Raw genomic sequence first — 18280 nt, 5'->3', positions numbered from 1 at the left:
TCAAACTGGGTCTCCTTCTTCCAAGTATTTCAACTGAGGTGAATCTGCCTTTTCCAAACTGTAAGAGATATCTTAGCAAAATATTCCTGCCTGGCTCTTTCTGTTCCAGAAATCGTGAGTTTTTTTAGGATACTGATGCCTGCTGATGGCAGTGCAGATGACAGAAGTTTTGGGACAAGTTGGGTTCAAAATGTAGAATGGAAGTCTTAAGGAGCCAGGGGTGACAAAAGATTTCAGCCTTTCCCAAACCCTGGGGTCCTGCAGGTCTTAACTAATCCCAAAACTAAGGGATGGGTTTGTTAAGGCTGTTGTTCAAGCTCTGGGATTCCCAGCTTGCCTGTTCAGGTGCAAGCAGGAAATTTGACATGAATGGCCCTGATGTTTTATTGTGGTGTTCTCTCTCGGGATATAAAAGTCCAACCCCCAAAAAATGTGGGCAAATTAATAAATTCCTTTTAGCTTCTGGAAAACTCTGTGATTTCTCTTTGGGCTGGCTGGGTTTTGGCCTTGCCTCCACAATTGTTTGGCTCAGGCAGCAGCTCCTGAAGAGAAGTGCCACTATGGGAAAGCAGGGAGGAGCAGTTTGCTAAATCTTGGTGGTTCAGTGAGGAACCATCCTGCTCCTGTGCATTCTCCACCTTCCCAACAGCAGAGGGTAATGGGGATGGAAAAAGAAAGTCATAAATTCAGCCTTAGGAGGATCATCTAATTTTTATTTTTTTTATCTCCCAGATGATTGTATCACCACTTTATTAAAAAAAAAAAAGGAAAAAGAAAAAGCACAGCTTGGCTAGGAGCCACTCCAAGGTTCAGAGATAGACAGAGAGATGACTTGATGCCCTAATCTTTGCTCTTCTGACCAGAATTTGTTCCACAATCATGAGCTTCTCATTTAATCCCCCTTGGATATAGGTTCTCCAGGAGTGAAATGAGAATTCAAAATATCCCTGGAGTTAACCTGTCCATCCAAATGGTGACCAGAGATTTTATCACTCGTGAACCAAGTAGATGTGAAGATTGAGCAGATTTTAGGAGCAGAGTAATTTCTATATTATCATCTTCTTCCAAGTTTCAGATGTCCCAGTATTTCTGGCTTTAGATTTCATGAATTTGAGCCTTGGCAAAGTGGACAAATGGGGTGAGAGACTCTTTCTGCAGAGGGCATTTCATGGAGGTGTTTCATCCTGACCATGACACATGTTCGTGTACCCAGCATCTGCAAGAGGGAGATTTATCCAGAGTCAATGCATTCGTTTTTAGCTCTGGTTGAGTTTGTGGATAATCCAGGTGAAGTGATTTTTTAAAAAGATGAGATGAAAGAACCCTGAAAGGTTTGACAGAGAATTAGCTTCAACTTAAGAGAAGGGCAGTGCTAGGAATAGGATGGAGGATGGTCTCTGGAGGAGGGTGAGAAAATAGAAAAGAGAGGAAAAAGGCAGATTTTAAGGGAATGAGGCCCTGGCCTCAGCTATGGAAACAGGTCATTTCCCAGTACAGATAGATAATAGGAGGATTCAGGGAATGTGGCATCAGGGTCTGGTGAGATTCAGCCTGGCAAGCTGACACCACTGAAGAGATCACAAATGCTTTCCTTCCCCTGCTCGCCTTCGCCTTCACCAAAGTTTAAAGTTTACCTGCTAATTCCCTTATCAGAAGTTTGTGCTGAGAACTCCTATCTGGATTTTACAGGCAGCTCCTGGCACCAGCCCAAAAACTGGAGGAAAGCATTTCATTCTTCTCCATTTATTCAATGAAAGCAACATTTTAAGCCAACAATATTATTGTCATTAATGGGATGGGACTGTTAATGATGGGAATTGTGTGTGTTTGGCTTTCAAATGAGACTTGCCATCTATCCCTGCTCCTGACCTGGTGCAGCTTAGTGGGGCTAAATTGCTTTTTAAAGCTGATCAGAATGAACCTTAATTGAGGCATTAAACCCAGGTCTAGTTATCTTGCTGTCCCCCCAGCCCTGCTCATCGGGCAGGAGAGAAGTGTCCCCAAAACAAGGCCAGAGCTCCAGAGTGTCTGGGTTTGGAGGAGTTTTTTTTCTATCATTTCCCCCAGCTCTCCCTATTTTTCTCTTTCAAATGTAATTAAAAGTCATTCTTTTAACTTTATTTATTTATCAGCTTGCTACATTTGAACTTGCAGGCGCCTTCATCTCAGCATTCATTTCCTTGCCCTTTAATGTGAACCTGACTCAATTCCCCATCCCCTTCAAAGCTCTTTATTCGCTCTGCAGCGCTTCCCCCACCCCCAGCTCTTTCTCTAATTCCACCTTCCTCATCTGCCCTGCAGACAAGCAGCCCAGGGCTCTGGAGATGTGACCTGGCTGTGAAGGTGGTGACATCCCCCTGAGTCCCCTCAGGATGCAGCTGAGGGAAAAGGCAGCCCTGAGACCTCTCTGCCCGGGCTCTGCTGCTGAGGAAAGCACCCCTGCACCTCGTGGTGGAGGGGCTCAGCTCTCCCTCCCTTTCCATGTTTGAGGCGCTGTCTCCCACAGGTTTTGGGGGCAGCTGGGTCCCTCTTCCCCTCCTGCCAGCTGTAGAATGTCTGACTCCAAAATGAGTGAGGGTTGTTGGCCTTTTCTGCCTCTTCTCCAGCAAGCCCTCAGTGCCTGAACCCACGAGGACTCTGCCACGAAGAGCAGGGGACTCAGGGGAGGTTCAGCAGAGCAGCCAAACACAGAGAATGATTCAAAACAATGCCCAAGAAGTCCTTGATCTCCAACTTTCATCACCTGGAAGTCCAATGTTGATTTTCTCTTCCACCTGAGGAAACTGAGGCTTGGAACAAGAGATGCTCTGCTCTGTGTAGATGGGATTCCAACCCCGCTTTATTTTCTTTTAAATAGCAGCAGGAACTGGAGCCCAGCCACAGAGAACCAAGGGATTATTCCTGCAAGGTTCCAGGCCCTGGCCCTGCTTGGCTCTGCCCAGGCACAGAGCTGGAGCTGCCTGTAGGGAAAATAAACAACCTGCTCTGGATTTGTCTTGCTGGGAGTTGAGTTGCTTCACTGCCTTGTCACTGAGATGTGATTATAGAGATCAGCTGTGGAGCTGGGGGCACAGTGAGGGGACTCAGACACTCTGTAAGCTGTCACCTCACACTGCCAGGGTGAGGCTGGTGCAGAGGAGAGCTGTGATAAGGCAGCTGTGTGATGGGACAGCAGTGCCTAAGGCACTGGGAATGAGTCTTGGGCCTCTTCATACTGATGAAAATTAGTCTTTTACTTTCTTCCATTTTATTTATTTGATTTGATTACTTGACTTCATTTTGGTTTATTTTATTATTTTTTTTTCCTCCCCACCAAGCCTCTTTTCATCTCCTTATCTTCACTGGTAGTTAGTAGATTAATGCATGTCGCAGGAAGATAAATGCACTTTCAGATCTTCAAAAGGCAAGGCAGCCTCTGAAACCAATGTTTACAACCTCCTTGGCTGGAGACGAGGCAGGCAGCATGGCATGACCTTCAGTTGAGATGCCAAGGTTGAACTGAAATGCAGATCCTGGTCCCTGGGAGCACAGTGGGTACCAGTGCTCCCAGTAGCCACATAGAATTTGGGTTTACTCCCTCCCTCTGCCTGCTCTGTGTCCCCAAGCACTGAATGAGAATTTGGGGATGGAGGAGGAAAGAGAGAGGGAAGATAGGGAGAGGGAGCAAGGCAATCCTCCCCAGGATTCAGCACTATGCAGATATTGAGACTTTCATTGGCCCTAAATCCTGGACCAGGACACAGCAGCTGGAGATGTCCAGCTCCAAAGGGCAGCAAACTGCTCTTCTCCACCAGATCACACCAGTGCCTTCCCTCCTTGAAGGTCCAAAGTCCAAAACAGGTCTGTCTTGGCCATCCCTGAACATCCATATTAGGATAGTCACCCACGGGGCCATGATCCTGACTCCAGCCTGACTTTTCCAGGCATGCTTTAACTCTGTGGCTAAGACACACACAAAGCCCTGAATTTTAGAGATTATCTGAGTGCCAAGGTGGCTTCGAAATATTCATTTTTTACTCCAGCTCTATCCTCCACCATCAGGAGGCAGAGTTTGGCATCCCTGGCTTTGGTTTGCCCCAGGCACAAGGAGAGGGAGCAGGGCTGGGGATGGCAGGTCCTGCAGGGTCAGAGGAGCAGGGCTCATGTGTACTGAGCTTAAGTGGTGGCTCGAGAAAATGTGACTGTGTTTGAGCTGCTCTCAGGCATTTCCAAACTCATCCTTGTGAATTAGGGGCCGAGTGAAGTCATTAAACCCTAATCAAAAGCAGCTAATCAGGAATCAGTGGGAGATGTTCCAATTAACAGTGGCTGGAGCAGTGGAGCCAGAGCTGGCCATAAGGAAAGGACAGCAGGGTCCTGTCTTCTGCCACTGGCACACCCCAAAGGGGCAGTGCCAGCTCGCATGGTGGGTCTCAGGATCTCAGAAATATTTAGAGGATCTCAGGAGACACTTTGCTGTTGGCAGTTCCCCGTGATTTCCAAGATGCACTTTGAAGCAGCTGTGGTGGTGTGGATATTCTGCTGCCCCATGGTGATGGGGGTCTTAAAGGCTTCTCTGCCTGTTGGAGGGGAAGAGCTCTCAGAGCTCTTAGCAGAGATCCATTCCCCCACATCTCTTTACAGCTGAGACTCTCCAAGTGCTTTACGGGATTTCATAGGTAAATATCAGCATCTTGACTTTACAGGAAACTGAGTGACATTCCAGACTTTGCTCAGGCTTTGTCTGCAGCCCAGTGAAGATTTCACTGCGGTTAAAACAGAGGTTTAGCAGCTGGATGCAAAGCAGCCTCAGCTCTGTCAGGATGCCCTGCAAGGGAGGACACTCTCAGCTGACATTTTCCTCTTCTGCTAGCTCATGTTGACAGCTGAGATGAGAAGCAGGCTCTCTGGTGGGTCACTGAGAGTTAATAACTTCCCACAACCACAAGGCCCTGCTCTTCTGTAATGGGAGTAATGGGAGCAATGTCTGCATTGCAAACTCTCCTCAGCTCATCCAGGGTCATGCTTCCCCACCATATCCTTCTAGACCTAAAGTCTTTCCCCTCACCATCCCTGAATCAGCAAACATTGTGCCCCATGGAAGCAGACAGTGTGTGGTGTGCAGAACTGGGGCACTGAAGGTGCCTGGACCCCTGGGCACCCCCTGTGCCATTGAGTCACTGGAGCACAACTTTGTGTTCCTTTCTGTTTGATGATAAAAACCCTCAAGGACATGATGGACTCCACTCACCATTAAAGGCATCTGGAGAAGAGCAGAGGTATTCTGCTGCTTTTGGAAATTCCCTTGCTTCCTGCTCCAGAGAAACGTCTTTCTTCATAAATCTTATTGAACCTATAAAATGCCTTCCTGTTCTTTAGCCTCTGCTCAGCTCCCCTCATCGTGCCTGCTCCACCATTGCATTCAGGCTGCTCTATAAAAAGAATAAAGTGCATTGTGCTGGATCCAGCTCGGCTGTAAACCCCTGCCAGCCTGGACTCCACACAAATTGAATTCCATCATGGCTCTTCTTTGGAGGGTTTGCCGGCTGCCTTTTAAATTTGCCAGGGATGAGATGCAATTTAGTTTAAGTAACTAAAGTGGAAAGGTTCACAACATTGTTGTAGAGCCTTAGCTGAGAGGTTCAGGTCTGCAGGAGAAGGAGCACTTCTCTGTCCAAAGAACCACTGCTCAGAAATGCAGATGAGTGCAAGCATCAAGCCTGAACTGGGGTTTGCAGGTATGATCCAAGGATTTCAACCCCAAAGCACAGGTTTCCTGGGAAGCCACCTCCTCAGACAGCAGAGTGGCAACAAGGTCTGATAGAACCCCCAGCGGCTGCAATCTGCTCTTGGGTGTCTTGTAGGTTGTGTGTGTGTCCATGAAGGTTTTCCTTCTCTCTTGGGATAAAGATTTCAAGCCCAGTTCACGATCTAAACACATTCCTGCTTTACTGCATAGCCCCACATTGGCCTCACTGAGGAGTGTGCTGGATCAGGGAGGAGAGATGTCTGAGGGTCTCTGGTACTCACTGTGTGACCAGGGCACTTTGCTGTGGAGCTGCTGCTTGAGAGAACTCCTGACTGTGATGCCTTTAGGGACCACCTACAAACAGAGGCCAGACAAAATTAAGAGAATAAAAAGCAGTTCTATTTATTGAAGGGCCTTCAGGTACATTTAGGGCAGAGGAAGCCCCCCAGGGGCTACACCCAAAATGGACAATGGGTCACAGGATTTCACACTTTTATAAGTTTGGTCCATTTGCACATTGGGGGTGAATCTTCCAATTACAGCTTCAGGTAATGAAGTCATTTACCCCAAGTTTGCTCCCCCCAAACTCCCTTTTGTTTCCATCTCTGGGGCCTGAGGCAGTGAGGTGTCCTTGATTGCCAGCCTGGAGAGGAATTGTTGTGTCTGCCCAAAATGGGAGAGCAGCAGCTCACACTGGGTATGGAGTTCAGAGTTATACACTAAAGAACTGCAGGGTTACAAATAGATGAAAAGTGTGAAATCCTGTGACCCATTGTCCATTTTGGGTGTAGCCCCTGGGGGGCTTCCTCTGCCCTAAATGTACCTGAAAGCCCCTTCAATAAATAGAACTGCTTTTTATTCCTTTAATTTGGTCTGGCTTCTGTTTTTAGGTGGTCTGATAAGACATCAGTGGCATTCCTTGTGACATTGGATGCCACTCTCTTCCCTCCCCAGGAAGAAAAAGCTGCTTTCCCCACAAGGCTTTGTTTCCTTCCTGCCACCCTGTGCTACTTTCCCCCTCCTGCTCCTCCTCCTCTCTGTGGCTGTGCTGAGCTGCTGATTCCTGCCTGGCTCACTCCGTGGATTTGGGGAAGGGAGAGGGATGCCTCCAGGGTAGGTCAGGATAAATCGACACTTCATCTCTGCCTTGGCTTCTGCATCCCTTACTCAGGTCTCCATTGCATCCTTGTCCCTGTCGCAATTTTTCTGCCAAATGCCATTTTTACCCTCCCCACACGTCCCGGGAGAGCTCTTATTTATGGCTGGTGCAACAAAACCGAGCGACACCAGCTGTTTGCCAGCCTGCAGGAGCACATCCATCACGGGGGGCTTTAGAGAAAGCTTTTGTTTAATTATGGGATCACTCCTTTTCTCTCTCCAGTCCCTTGCCCCTCCTGGACGAGGCTAGGAGGTATTTCATTCTCTGCTGGCAACTCAAATGATTTCTGGATGTTCTCAGTTCACCTTCCTGCTGGTGCAAGCCCTTCTTCATTGCTCAGAGCACTTAACACCTGTGAGGAGAGAGTAAAGGGTCTTTCTCTGCACAGGCAGTTTGGGAACAATAAATATCATCCTACAAATATTTTTCCAGAAGGACATGTAGTTGCCCTGATTTCTATCTTCTTCCTCTTGTATGTAGTCAGGATTTTCTTTTGATAAAAAGGAAAACAAAAATCCTACAAGTTTCACTGAAGGAACATGAGAGCAATTTTCCTCCAATCCTTCTCTATTTACTCAGTTTCTGATAAGGCAGACGACTTAAATGTTTTGGTTTGGTTTGGTTTTTGGATTTTGTTTGTTTGGTTTGGTTTTTGTTTGCTTGTTTGTTTTCCACAGATCCCACTGTCTGGAAATGAATCTTGAAGTAGCCTGAAGTTCATCCTCTGTGGATCAGACTCTGCAAAGTCACCCACCAGTGACAATATGCAGCTAAAACACCTTTTTGGGCAAGTCCCTGCACAGGGGTGAATTCAACACCTCCCACTCCCTGGCAGAGCTTGTTTATTAGGGTCTGAGAGTTAGGAGGAGGAGGAGCAGAATTTTCTTGTCTGGACCCCTCAGATCTAGAGAAATGGATGGTGCTGGATGGAACATTTGGCTCCTCTGAGGCTCTGACACGGCCTTGGTGGTTATATGAGGCACCAGGAATGGAAATGCACTTCTCCAGGAGAGGGAAAAGCCTGTGAGCTCAGACTTGACAATAATTCACCTGCCTGTGTGTCTGGCCCTGCGCCCCAGGATCCCTTCCCAGCTCTGCTTTGCATTTTGCAAATTGTTTCAAGAAATGCTCGGTGTTCATGGGGCTGTTGGGGGGTGATGGATGGCTGGGGACGCCCAGCCAGGATATCTGTCTCCACCGAGGCTCTGTGAGTCAGCTACCCCGTGTCTAGCTGCTACTTTTCTGCCTTAAAAGCCTCAATATTCTCCACTCAGCTCACCTTCCTGCTCTTTCCTGGTCTCCAGATCCATTAGTCTGTCTGGGCTGGTACCCATTAAACTGCTGAACATGGGCTACTCCGAGCAATCTTATCAGAGCTGCTGCTATTAGAGGCAGAAATAGTAAAGAATTGAGTCACCAGTGCAGGCAGTCTGGCACTTGGATTTAGACAGAAGTTTTGTTAGGGCTTGTTCTTGTTTGTGGAGAACCACAGAAGCTGCTGTGGACAATATTTGATTGCTGTGCCAGTGGTAATTAATAAATATTTGGCTAATGCAAAACATCAGTGGCCTGGATCCAGAAGTCTGACAAGTGGCCTCTGTGTCACCTCCCAAAGGCAGAGAGGATTCTGTGGGGGGAATATTGCTGCCTAACACCCCCAAAGCAGGAAACTGAGGCACAGGGGTTCAAACTGTGATGCCAGGTTGCTCAGGCAGTGCCTAGGACAGGCAGATCTGCAAATGTGCAGTCCCTGACTGAGACACCTTCTAACCTACATTGTGTGCGTTTTTGGTTGTTTTTTTTTTTTTTTTTTTTTTTTTTTTTTTTTTTTTTTTTTCCCCCTTATGCACGGATTTCCAGAGTGGTTTTTTTTTCTGCTGCTGATGGTACTGAAAAAACTCCAAACCCTAAAGCCCCAAAACCTTTGAAGCACACGTTTGTGATTGCTCTGGCTGGGTGTGTTGCTGTGTTTTGGGGTTGGTTTGGGATGCAGGTGCCCACAGCCAGGTGCTGTCCTACTTTGCCCCATCAGCACAGCTCTTGTCAAGTGTAAATGAGGCTGCAGGCAGGGGTGAGGGCACCACTGTTCCCTGTGCCTTAAAAAAGCCCTGCTGAGCCAGCCATGATTAGAGACATCCTTGTTCAGCTCAGCACAAGCAGATCCCAGTGAGATTTCCCAGGCTGAGGGCAATAATTTGATAGTTACAGGGTCTGATGAGAAGGCAGGGTGGAATCTGCCTTTTATTCTGATTTTTAATCCATGTTCACTTATGACATAGCTGGATGGTTTCAGCCCTGAACCTTCTGGCTGTTCTGTACCACCCTTATTCCTGTTTGGGTGAAGATTTATCTTAAATTAGACCCCACCTTTTCTTGAATATATTTCTGTGCTTACTTGTTTGCATCATCTGGTAAATTTCTTGGAATGGGGTTTTCAGGAAGGAATTACTTCACATGATGTGAAAGAGAGAATCTTAATTGATGTCTCTGAAAGCAAGAAAAGCAGTTTTACAAATTCCAACTCTACCTCTGGCTTAAGTGTAAGAGTTTGCCTGGATTGTCATCCTCGAAAGCAGCTCTTCTACCCCTGGGGAAAAAAAAAAATTGCTTTGTCAGTTTAATTTGCTCTCAGTTCAGCAAAGCTGTGGAAAATTGGCCAAGGGTTTTATTGGCACATCTGAGTCATAAAAAAATGAAATAATTAAAAAAAGCGATTCACCTTTTTAACTGATACATCTCACACTGGCCAAACATTTACATGTCCACTTGGCCTTTATATGAGAGTGCTTTTAAACTCCAATAATGGAGTATTGAAATGAAGATGTTGGACCATAGGTGTGCCCCTGGCTTCAAGAGCTCCCAGGTGAGAATTTGTTCACTGGTGACATCCCATCCATCAACGATGCTGAGGTTTTGTCACAGTTCCCAGGAGAAAATTGTCACATAAATCAGAAAAGGCGTGGCCAGTCAAGATGTGGGAGCTGTCGGTGTTTCTTGTAAAACGAGGAGCTGCACACTGGGAAATGCTGGGGTTTGTGCCCTCATGTCAATTTAAAGAGAAAATAAAGCAGTTAATTCCCATTTTGCATGGGAAGGAGTGACTGGAGACTCTGCTCTCCCTCACCCCTCCCATGGCACACGGTTTAGTTATTTTGGCATCTGCACATGATGAAGTTATTTCACACTTGGCCTCGGGGAATTATTGGTACAAATCCCTTTGCACTAGGTGGAAATACATAATCACTGATGCCTGAGGGTGAGGTTTTCTGCCCTCCCCGATGGTGCAGGAGGGACCCTGCTGGCTGGGCTGGCTTCTTGCACAGCACAAGCCACAGCCCTGGGACACTCTGACTGTGAAGGATGCTCCAGACGCGTTTGAGTTTTTTGGGTTTTAACCCCTTAAGCACAGGGTTCTTTTGGTATTCAAGTTTTTCTTAAACCCCTGCAAAGGGGATGCCTTCAGCTGATGGATGGGCTGCTAAAAGCCCTCACCTGCAGCCAGAAAAGCAGGTTTGAAAGATTTGCTGAGGGCTGTGGAGTCAGATGTGCCCAGAGAACCTGGGACTGGATTTTCAGGTGCTTAAAAAACACCATTAAAGCCAGTTCTCAGATGTAACCAATCTGAATCAGGCGTGAAAATTAGTTGTGAGTTTAGAAGTCCCAGTGAAAGCTGGAAACCTGCCTAAAAGGGCCACTGTGTGGTGAGTGGTCCCAGACTTTTAATTGGTGTTCATGCAAGACCTTTTCACTCTTCGAGGAATTTGCTTTGAATGCGGATGAGATGTGGAAATTTGGAACTTTTGTATGGAACAGAAGTTGTCACATTTTTCAGATTCAGAACAGCCAAGAGTTTCATCCAGCCCATTTGTAATCCCTTCATTTAGATGGAATGAAACGTTTCGTCCTGATAAGGTCAAAGCATGAAAATATGAATATATTAAAATACCTGTCAAAATGAAGGTAATCAAAATGAGAACTGGAGCAAACACTGTTGAAATAATTCACTCGGTTTTCCCCCCCCCACTATAAATTTCAGTGCTGTGGACATATCCTTATGAAATGTTTTCATGGGAAAACTCTATTTTTCCAGTAGATAGCTACCCTGACCAATGTAATAAGATTTTGATCAGCTCTTGGAAAAATAGAGGCTTTGGGAGAGTGATGCCTGAGGTTCCTCAGCGATGCCATCAATCACATCCCTGCTCCAGGCTCGCTGGTGGAGGAAGCTCTGGCACTGCTGGTGTGACCTCTGTCACTCACAGGTCCCTGGTGACCCTTAAGCTTGGGGTTTGTGAGAGGGACTGCACAGAGGCTGCTTGAAATCAGAGAATCCAGAATGGTTTGGGTTGGAAGGGATCTTAAAAATCATCCAGTGCCACCCCTGCCATGGCAGGGACCCCTCCCACTGTCCCAGGCTGCTCCAAGCCCCAATGTCCAACCTGGCCTTGGGCACTGCCAGGGATCCAGGGGCAGCCACAGCTGCTCTGGGCACCCTGTGCCAGGGCCTACCCACCTCGTTGTAAAATATTTCCTCTGTCTAATCCAAATGGATCCTCTTTCAGTTCAAACCATCATCCCTTGTCCTATCACAACAGGCCCTGCTGAAGATTTTGTCCCCAGCTTTCTTATTAGCCTCATTTACAAACAGATAGGTGCAAGAAGGTCTCCCTGGAGAAGGGAGCAATCCCAGTTCTCTCATCCTTTCCTCCCAGGAGAGCTGCTCCATCCCTCTGATCATTTTTGTGGCCCCTGGACTCGGTCCAACAGGCTGATGTCCCTCCTGTGCTGAGCATCCCAGGTGGGATGTCCCCAAGCACCATAGGGACAATGGCATTTCAGCCATAATCCTGCTCTGGCATCCACATAAAGATCTTCTGGCCTCATCTGACACCATCTCTGAGGTGCTGCCCTGTACCTGTGTAGGACAATCGTTCAAAAGGAGGGAATGCAATTGCAAATGCACACCTGAAAATTGATCCAGGCTATAACAGTCTGCTATAAAATACAGTATTTTAATTTTGGCTCTCTCCTCCTCATTCCACAGCAATCAATTCTTCTCTTCCAGGCCGTCTCTTCTCCTTTTCTGTCTCCACTTTGTCGCTCTTGGTCTGAATCCAAACTCAATGCATTTCCTAACAAAACACGAACATTGTGTTCCCTTCCAGGGGTGCTCCCTGGCTGCCCTTTCCCAGCCACCAGCAGCGTTTCCAGCGAGGAGGGGGATCTATAAAACACGGCTCGTAAAGAGAAAGAGCTGGCATTTGACTCCTGAAGGGAAAGAGATGGTGGAAAGGGGTGAAAAAGATGGATGCCCCCCTCCCTGAAATATAAAGAAATATGTGGAGAAAATGAAAGAGATTTAAAGCAGCTATCAATCGGTCGCTGTTCCAGCTTTAAGAGCTGTTGAAACAACATAATAAAAGGCAATAAACGAGAGATTTATGACCTACCTGCTGGAAATAGCTCTCTGCAACTCTGGTGTGGGGTGAGCACAGCGAGCCAGGCTGGGGGGAATCGGTGCCTGGTGAGTGCAAGTGCCCCTAATTTTGGGTCCTGCAAGTGGCCAGAGCTCTTCCCTCCATTTCCCTCTCCCTCTCCATCCCCTCCCTTGTCCCTCCCAGCCCTCGTATTTATGGCTTTGGCATTCGGTGTGCTAAAGACTCGGTTTTGTTCAGTTTGAGCAGTAAACCCAAGACGATTTGTTGCGATCGATGGCAGCAGGCTGGAATTTTAAGGGCCAGGTATTTTACCACGGGGGCTGGACCCTTGAGCTAAATCTTGAAGTCAGGGAAGGTGAAAACACACAGTACTGCCTAGGGCAGCGTCGGGAAAGGCTTGTAAACTGCTGGCACATATTTAAATTCCAGGAAAATCACCGGGGGGGAATAAATCTACAAAAAACAAAACCTAAGTGAGAAGAAAGTGAGCGGCTACAAATGGAGATTCCTAATGCCTTCTTCAAGGCTGAAACTGTCCTTTTTAAAGAAAATACAACTTTCACTCGTGCCCCAAGCCACAGAGGGCTGAAACTGCAGGCATTTGCACAAAGCTGTGGTGAGGCCAGGTGTGTCAGGCAGGATCTGGGCTGTGTGGCTTAAGGACCATGGACACAGCACAGCTACAACTCTGCAAGTCTGAGGAGACAAAACAGCCGGAAAATGGGATGGGGACTGGACATTTACCTTCAAAACACACTAGCAGGAAAAAGTGGTGGCACATTTCCCAGCGCTGGCTGTGAGAGGGGGTGTGCTGGGTGTTGCTTTGCTTCTTTCCAAGCCACAAAGCTTTCCCCTGTAAATCGTTTGTCCCTCTTCCTCCTCAGACAGAGTTTTACCCTCCCACTTGTCACTCCAGCTTTCCAGCCAGGAGTTCCAGGCTTTTGTTTCCCAAAGCACAGTCCCTGAGCTGTGACATGAGCAGCTCTGGCATGTCTGGGGGAAAGTGAGCAGGCTGAGAGGGGTAAATCAATGCAGTTTCTGGAAGGAGGGATGCAGAACGGCACCGTGCTGTAATCCAGCAGAGGCACGGAGTGCTGGGGAGACAGATCTGGGACGGAGAGAGGAGGGGCTGCCCTAATCCTCTGCCCCTCTGAAATCCCCAGCATGGAACAAAGCCCTTGTTAGCAAATAAGGACGGGGGAGTGGTAGCAATAAGCTAAATAAATGCCCTTAAATTCAGCTGTAATGAAAACCTGGGAGCCAGCACTGGAGTCCTTTTATAAACGCTGGGGAACAAGATTGTTCTAATTATAAAAGCCCAATCAGGGGGAGCAGCAGGCATGAAACTAAGGATTAATTCAGCTGCTTGAATGCCAGTTTGTGGCAGAGAGGCAGCAGCAACCTCCTCCCTCCCTCCCCTACCCTGGGAGAGTTTGGATGCTCTTTATTTGGCCTTGCTCTGGAAAGGTCTCCTGACAACAAAAGGGGAAAGGGCACAAAAACCAAGAGAAGAAATGGCTTTGGTCCCAAGGCTCTCCCCCATGTGCTCAGAAACCTCTTCTTGGTGTTTCTTGGTGTGGGGGAGATTGTCTGTCCTCTGTTTTCTCCCGTGTCTGTCCTTCTCAGCAGGGTCATGGACTATGCTCGTCCATTCCCCTCCCCTTTGCCCCCTTCTCCCTCAAAATAGTTCCTGTGTCCATAAACACAGTGAAACAAAGAAAAAGAAAAGCTAAATTTTTGAGGGCTGCAGGTTTGAAAACTGTCAGGAAAGGATTTGGACTCCTCAAAAGGGAAAAAACAACAATTTTCCTTCATTTCAAATTCAAGGGTCATGTGCTCCCTAAGCCATGTCTCTGCTGGAAAATATTTAAGATCGATTAAATCATAACCCATGGTTTCTCTCAAACAGTTGCAATTTCAGGGCTGATTTTTTAAAACTTCTCTTGGAGACTCCAAAGGTTGTAAAGTTCCTTCTTCAAAAGAACCACAGAGCAATGTCTCGGTGTGAGTGGTCAGAAACTGCAGGAAAATCCCCCTTTTCTCCCCTAATCACACAGTTATCAAAAGATCTTCAACGATCTTGGAAAATGTGTTTTGGAAATTCGAGTGGGAGGCTATTCCATTCCCCTGGATGCTTGGAGAAAACCTTGTTGATAGTTGAGGAAAATAATCCTCAAACGAAGGCGATTCCCACCCCAGGGCATGACTTTTACTTCCAGTGTTTCCTCCTCTGCTGCCACCTCTGGGCATTTCCCTCATTTCAATTTTTCACTACAAATAACAACAAATAAAAAGAAAGCAAACCCCTGCTCCTGTCCCAGCCATTTCTCCTGCTCCACCTGCAGCAGCCCAGTTTTGAGGCAGGAAGCACAGGATTAATGGCAATTCTGCAGATTTACAAACAAGCACTCAGAGAGGAGACTGTGCCTATTTATCTCCTAATACAGTGGTTTAAAAAAAGTCTTTCTTTAATTGCATTTGGGATCTATTCTAACGATTTGCCCAGGAGAGTATTAAGATGTCAAGGCTTTTTCATTAGTAATATATCCCCAAACAAAATCTTTGTTAAGATAGGTTAAGGCAGTAAATAGACCATTAATTTACAGAACATAATTAGTACCTTGCAGTTATTCATGGAAATAGTCGGATTTCTTTTGTTGTTATTCAATGGCAAGATTTAAAACAAATATAGCAGCAGCAGGTCAAAAAACACAGAGGCAAAAAGCATCAGAGGTATTGATTAAAGTTTCAACAATAACCTTAACTCTGCAGCAGTACCCAAAACAACATCATTTACACCACCCAAATACATTCTCCCAGTGGTAAATAATGAACACAGAAAACAGCAGCGAGTTTTGAGCAAATATCAATAGAGAGCTGTAAAATAACTCATTTTAAGGGCTAGGGACTATAGCCCACATCTAAAATTGGAAACAATATTGAGGCTCTTCTTTTCCTAAGAGATTGTTGGTAATATTAGTATGTCCAATGAAAAGATCTTATTTGTTATTATTTATTTAATTGGCTTTATTGTCTTTGCAACTGTGGCATCATTTTGATTAGAAAAACTGAAGTAAATTATTTTGTAGGGTCCCTTACTTCACAGTCTCAGAATTTAAAACAAATAGATTTTTTTTTTCTAAAATTGTTTTTAATTGTAGATTATTAAAATGAAGACATTTCAGCTGACTTCAGACTGACTGAAAAACTGATTTTATGAAGATTTTTATGTCTTCTTATTAACAAATTTGATTTTACATGATCCAGGAATCAAGTCTGAGCCAATTTTAATGTTTTATATGTATTACTGCAATTTGCAAAGCAGAATGGAATTTTGAATTGCACAGTTAGTGCAGCAATTAGTAATAATAATGAGTTAGCAAACTGAAAAATCTAAGGTTTCTGTGTGCTGGACCAAGTAGTTCAAAGTTCAGCTGCATCATGAGATGAATGAACTATTCCTTTCCTGACTAGACCTCTTGGTAGCAGCAGAAATCAAAACAGAATTAATAACATTTCATTGAAAATAAATAAATACATAAAATTTTAATTTCTTAAATTAAAAAAAAAAATCTTACATTAACTTCAATTACTTGCTTGTAACTCCTAATAATGTTGAGGAAATGGGTAGAAAACAGTGTTTCCTTTATGGGAGTTTTGCCAATAATCTTTTACATACAAAAATTATAACTTATTTTTTTAACTAAAAAAAGTCTGCCAGAAGAATTTCTAGGAAAAAGGTCTTGTGAAACGAAATATTCAAAGAAATAGAATAGTTTCCTTATTATTTGATTTGCTGGAATTGCTCTTCTAATGACATTTAAATGGAGTTCAAAGTTAATTTTTTCTCCTTACAGCTGGGATTTTCCCCGTTTTCGGAGGAGAGAGCAAAGCAAGTCCCTGGGATTGGGGAAACTGAGGCACTGAGTGGTTTGGGACTGAAAGCTGCAGGCAGAGGCAGCAGTGTCACAGCTGGGCACTGCCAGGCCAGCTCCCTGGTGGCATCAGGGGTGGCATTTCCCAGTGACACCCTTTCAGTGCTGGCAGCCTTGGAGATGCTGGGATGCAAATCCTGCCTTGGTTACCTGCAGCCCAGCCACGGTGACAGCAGGACAGATTCCTGCTGGGACAGGGCCACACTTTGACCCTGCAGATGGTGACGGCTCCACCAAGGCTCCGTCTCACAAAGCTCTGCTGCAGGCTGGAGAATTTTAATAAGGACAGGAAAAAAATAGCAGGAGACAGGGAGAAAGGGAGACATCGCAAAGAACCTGACCTTATTTCCTCAGAGTGTGTGACTAAATCACACAGCTAAAAATAGGTAAGTGATTTGCTTTGATGCTGGAGGATTTTGCTGATACCACTTTTGTTACACGTATAAGTATAGAGATTTAATATAACATTTCCCTTACTGCAGTGTCTTCTATTAAGACAGTGCTGAAGTCTCCAGAGCTGCTGTCTCTGCCTGCTCTTTTAAGCTGTGAGCTGCAGCAGAAACTTCTTGCCTGTGAAACTAATATGCTGCTGGCCTCTGGGAAAGGGCAGGCATTTCTGCCAGGAGGGATATTTAGTGTCAAGCTTTGTCCACTCCTGCTTCTCTGAGACAGACACTCCAACCCCAGTGGGAACTCCTCTGCTTATTTGTTATGAGTCACTTCTTCAGAAGGTTTTGGTCCCAGTCTCCCCTGTCTCTGTAATGGGGAGAATAAAAATCCACCTCTGGAGGGGCTCCAGCAAATTGGCCAGGTGGGGCCACAGGGATGGCTGTGAGGGGATGGGGGTGGGACCTGTGAGCTCACACAGGTGATGGAGAGGACACCAGACACTGGTGGGGAACACAGAGGTCAGTCTGGGGGTCAGGGCTGTTTCACAGAGCAGGAGGATGGCACAGAGAACACCTCTGGGCATGCAGGAGATGAGAAGCTGGGAGGAATGTTTGATGGACTGCCTGGTTTTGTGGCACCAATCTGAGGGGCGTGGAAGAACGGGCCAGCAGGAATTCCCAAAGATACAAAGGAGAGGAATAAACCTTTCCCTGGGGAGGAATCACCCCAGGCAGCAGCACACACAGAGAAGAACATGAGGGTCCTGCTGGGCACCAGAATGACCATGAGCAACCCATGTGTCCCTGTGGCAAAGCCAGAACCTGGGCACCTGGGTCAAAGAGGGCAGAGGGAGGGGTCCTGCTGCTCCCCCCAGCTCTCCCCATACCTGAAAGCATTTCCCCCTTTTCTGACTGAGCCAAGTGTCAGCTCTGCTCGGTGTCTGAGGTTTGAAGGGTACAAATGGAGAGAATTATTCAACATTAAACAATTATTGTGTTGCATAAAACTCTCGGTATTTGTTGCTGAGGAGCCCGTGCTGAATGCAAACCTCCAGACAGAACTGTCAGGGAGCAGGAGAGAAGAGATGGGGCTTTGTGTGCATTCAGAGCAGAGCATCTCACCAGGGCCCATCTTTTTCCTTTCTAGTTTTCTCAGTGCTTTCCCTCATTTCCCTCCACTTTTCCTCTTCTCTGGTAAACTCTGCTTGAACACGAAGGTACCAGACCCTCCACCTTCTGCATGGACTCTGAGGCTGAGCTGTAGATTGGGAAACTGAGGAAATGACCACACTCTGAGGATTTCTGCGGTTCCAGACACTCTTTGCCCCTCCTGGCTATCTGGGAAAGTCCAGGAGGATGCTGCTGCTCTCCCATATCTCCCACTAATTCCGTGCCTCTGGGAGGGAGCAGCACATTCTGGATGAGCTGTGCTCCTCACAGAGGGCTCTGTAAATAAATAAAGGCTCCAGCTGGGCCATGCCAAGAGCTGGGACTGCCACTCTGTCAACATAACCCTGCTCCTGACAGCCCCTGCTTTGTTGAAACGATGCCTTGAGATGGACTGAGTTTATCTCTGAGTGCCTGGATTTACACCGGAGATGCAAACAGCCTGGTAAATCTGCCACCCAGGC

The 18280-nt window shown here is 46.4% G+C and overlaps 1 long non-coding RNA gene across 2 annotated transcripts; it reads right to left on the bottom strand.

Moving 5' to 3' along the window:
* Nucleotides 1-666: 666 nt before the first annotated feature.
* Nucleotides 667-12478, bottom strand: LOC148221443 (uncharacterized). Of its 2 annotated transcripts, none has more exons than XR_015808030.1 (4): nucleotides 12338-12478; nucleotides 9607-12155; nucleotides 9415-9474; nucleotides 667-1216 (listed from the first exon to the last, which is right to left on the bottom strand). It is a non-coding gene; the product is annotated as an uncharacterized LOC148221443 (long non-coding RNA). The 2 variants fall into 2 exon arrangements; XR_015808031.1 differs by lacking the exon at nucleotides 667-1216 and adding an exon at nucleotides 6610-7239.
* Between the last annotated feature and the right edge of the window lie 5802 nt (nucleotides 12479-18280).

The sequence above is a fragment of the Sturnus vulgaris genome, chromosome 22, assembly GCF_052056855.1.
Source record: "Sturnus vulgaris isolate bStuVul1 chromosome 22, bStuVul1.hap1, whole genome shotgun sequence".
Classification (NCBI taxonomy): Eukaryota; Metazoa; Chordata; class Aves; order Passeriformes; family Sturnidae; genus Sturnus; species Sturnus vulgaris.
Note: the sequence above shows the minus strand (reverse complement) of the source record. Positions and strands in the feature narration are given on the sequence as shown.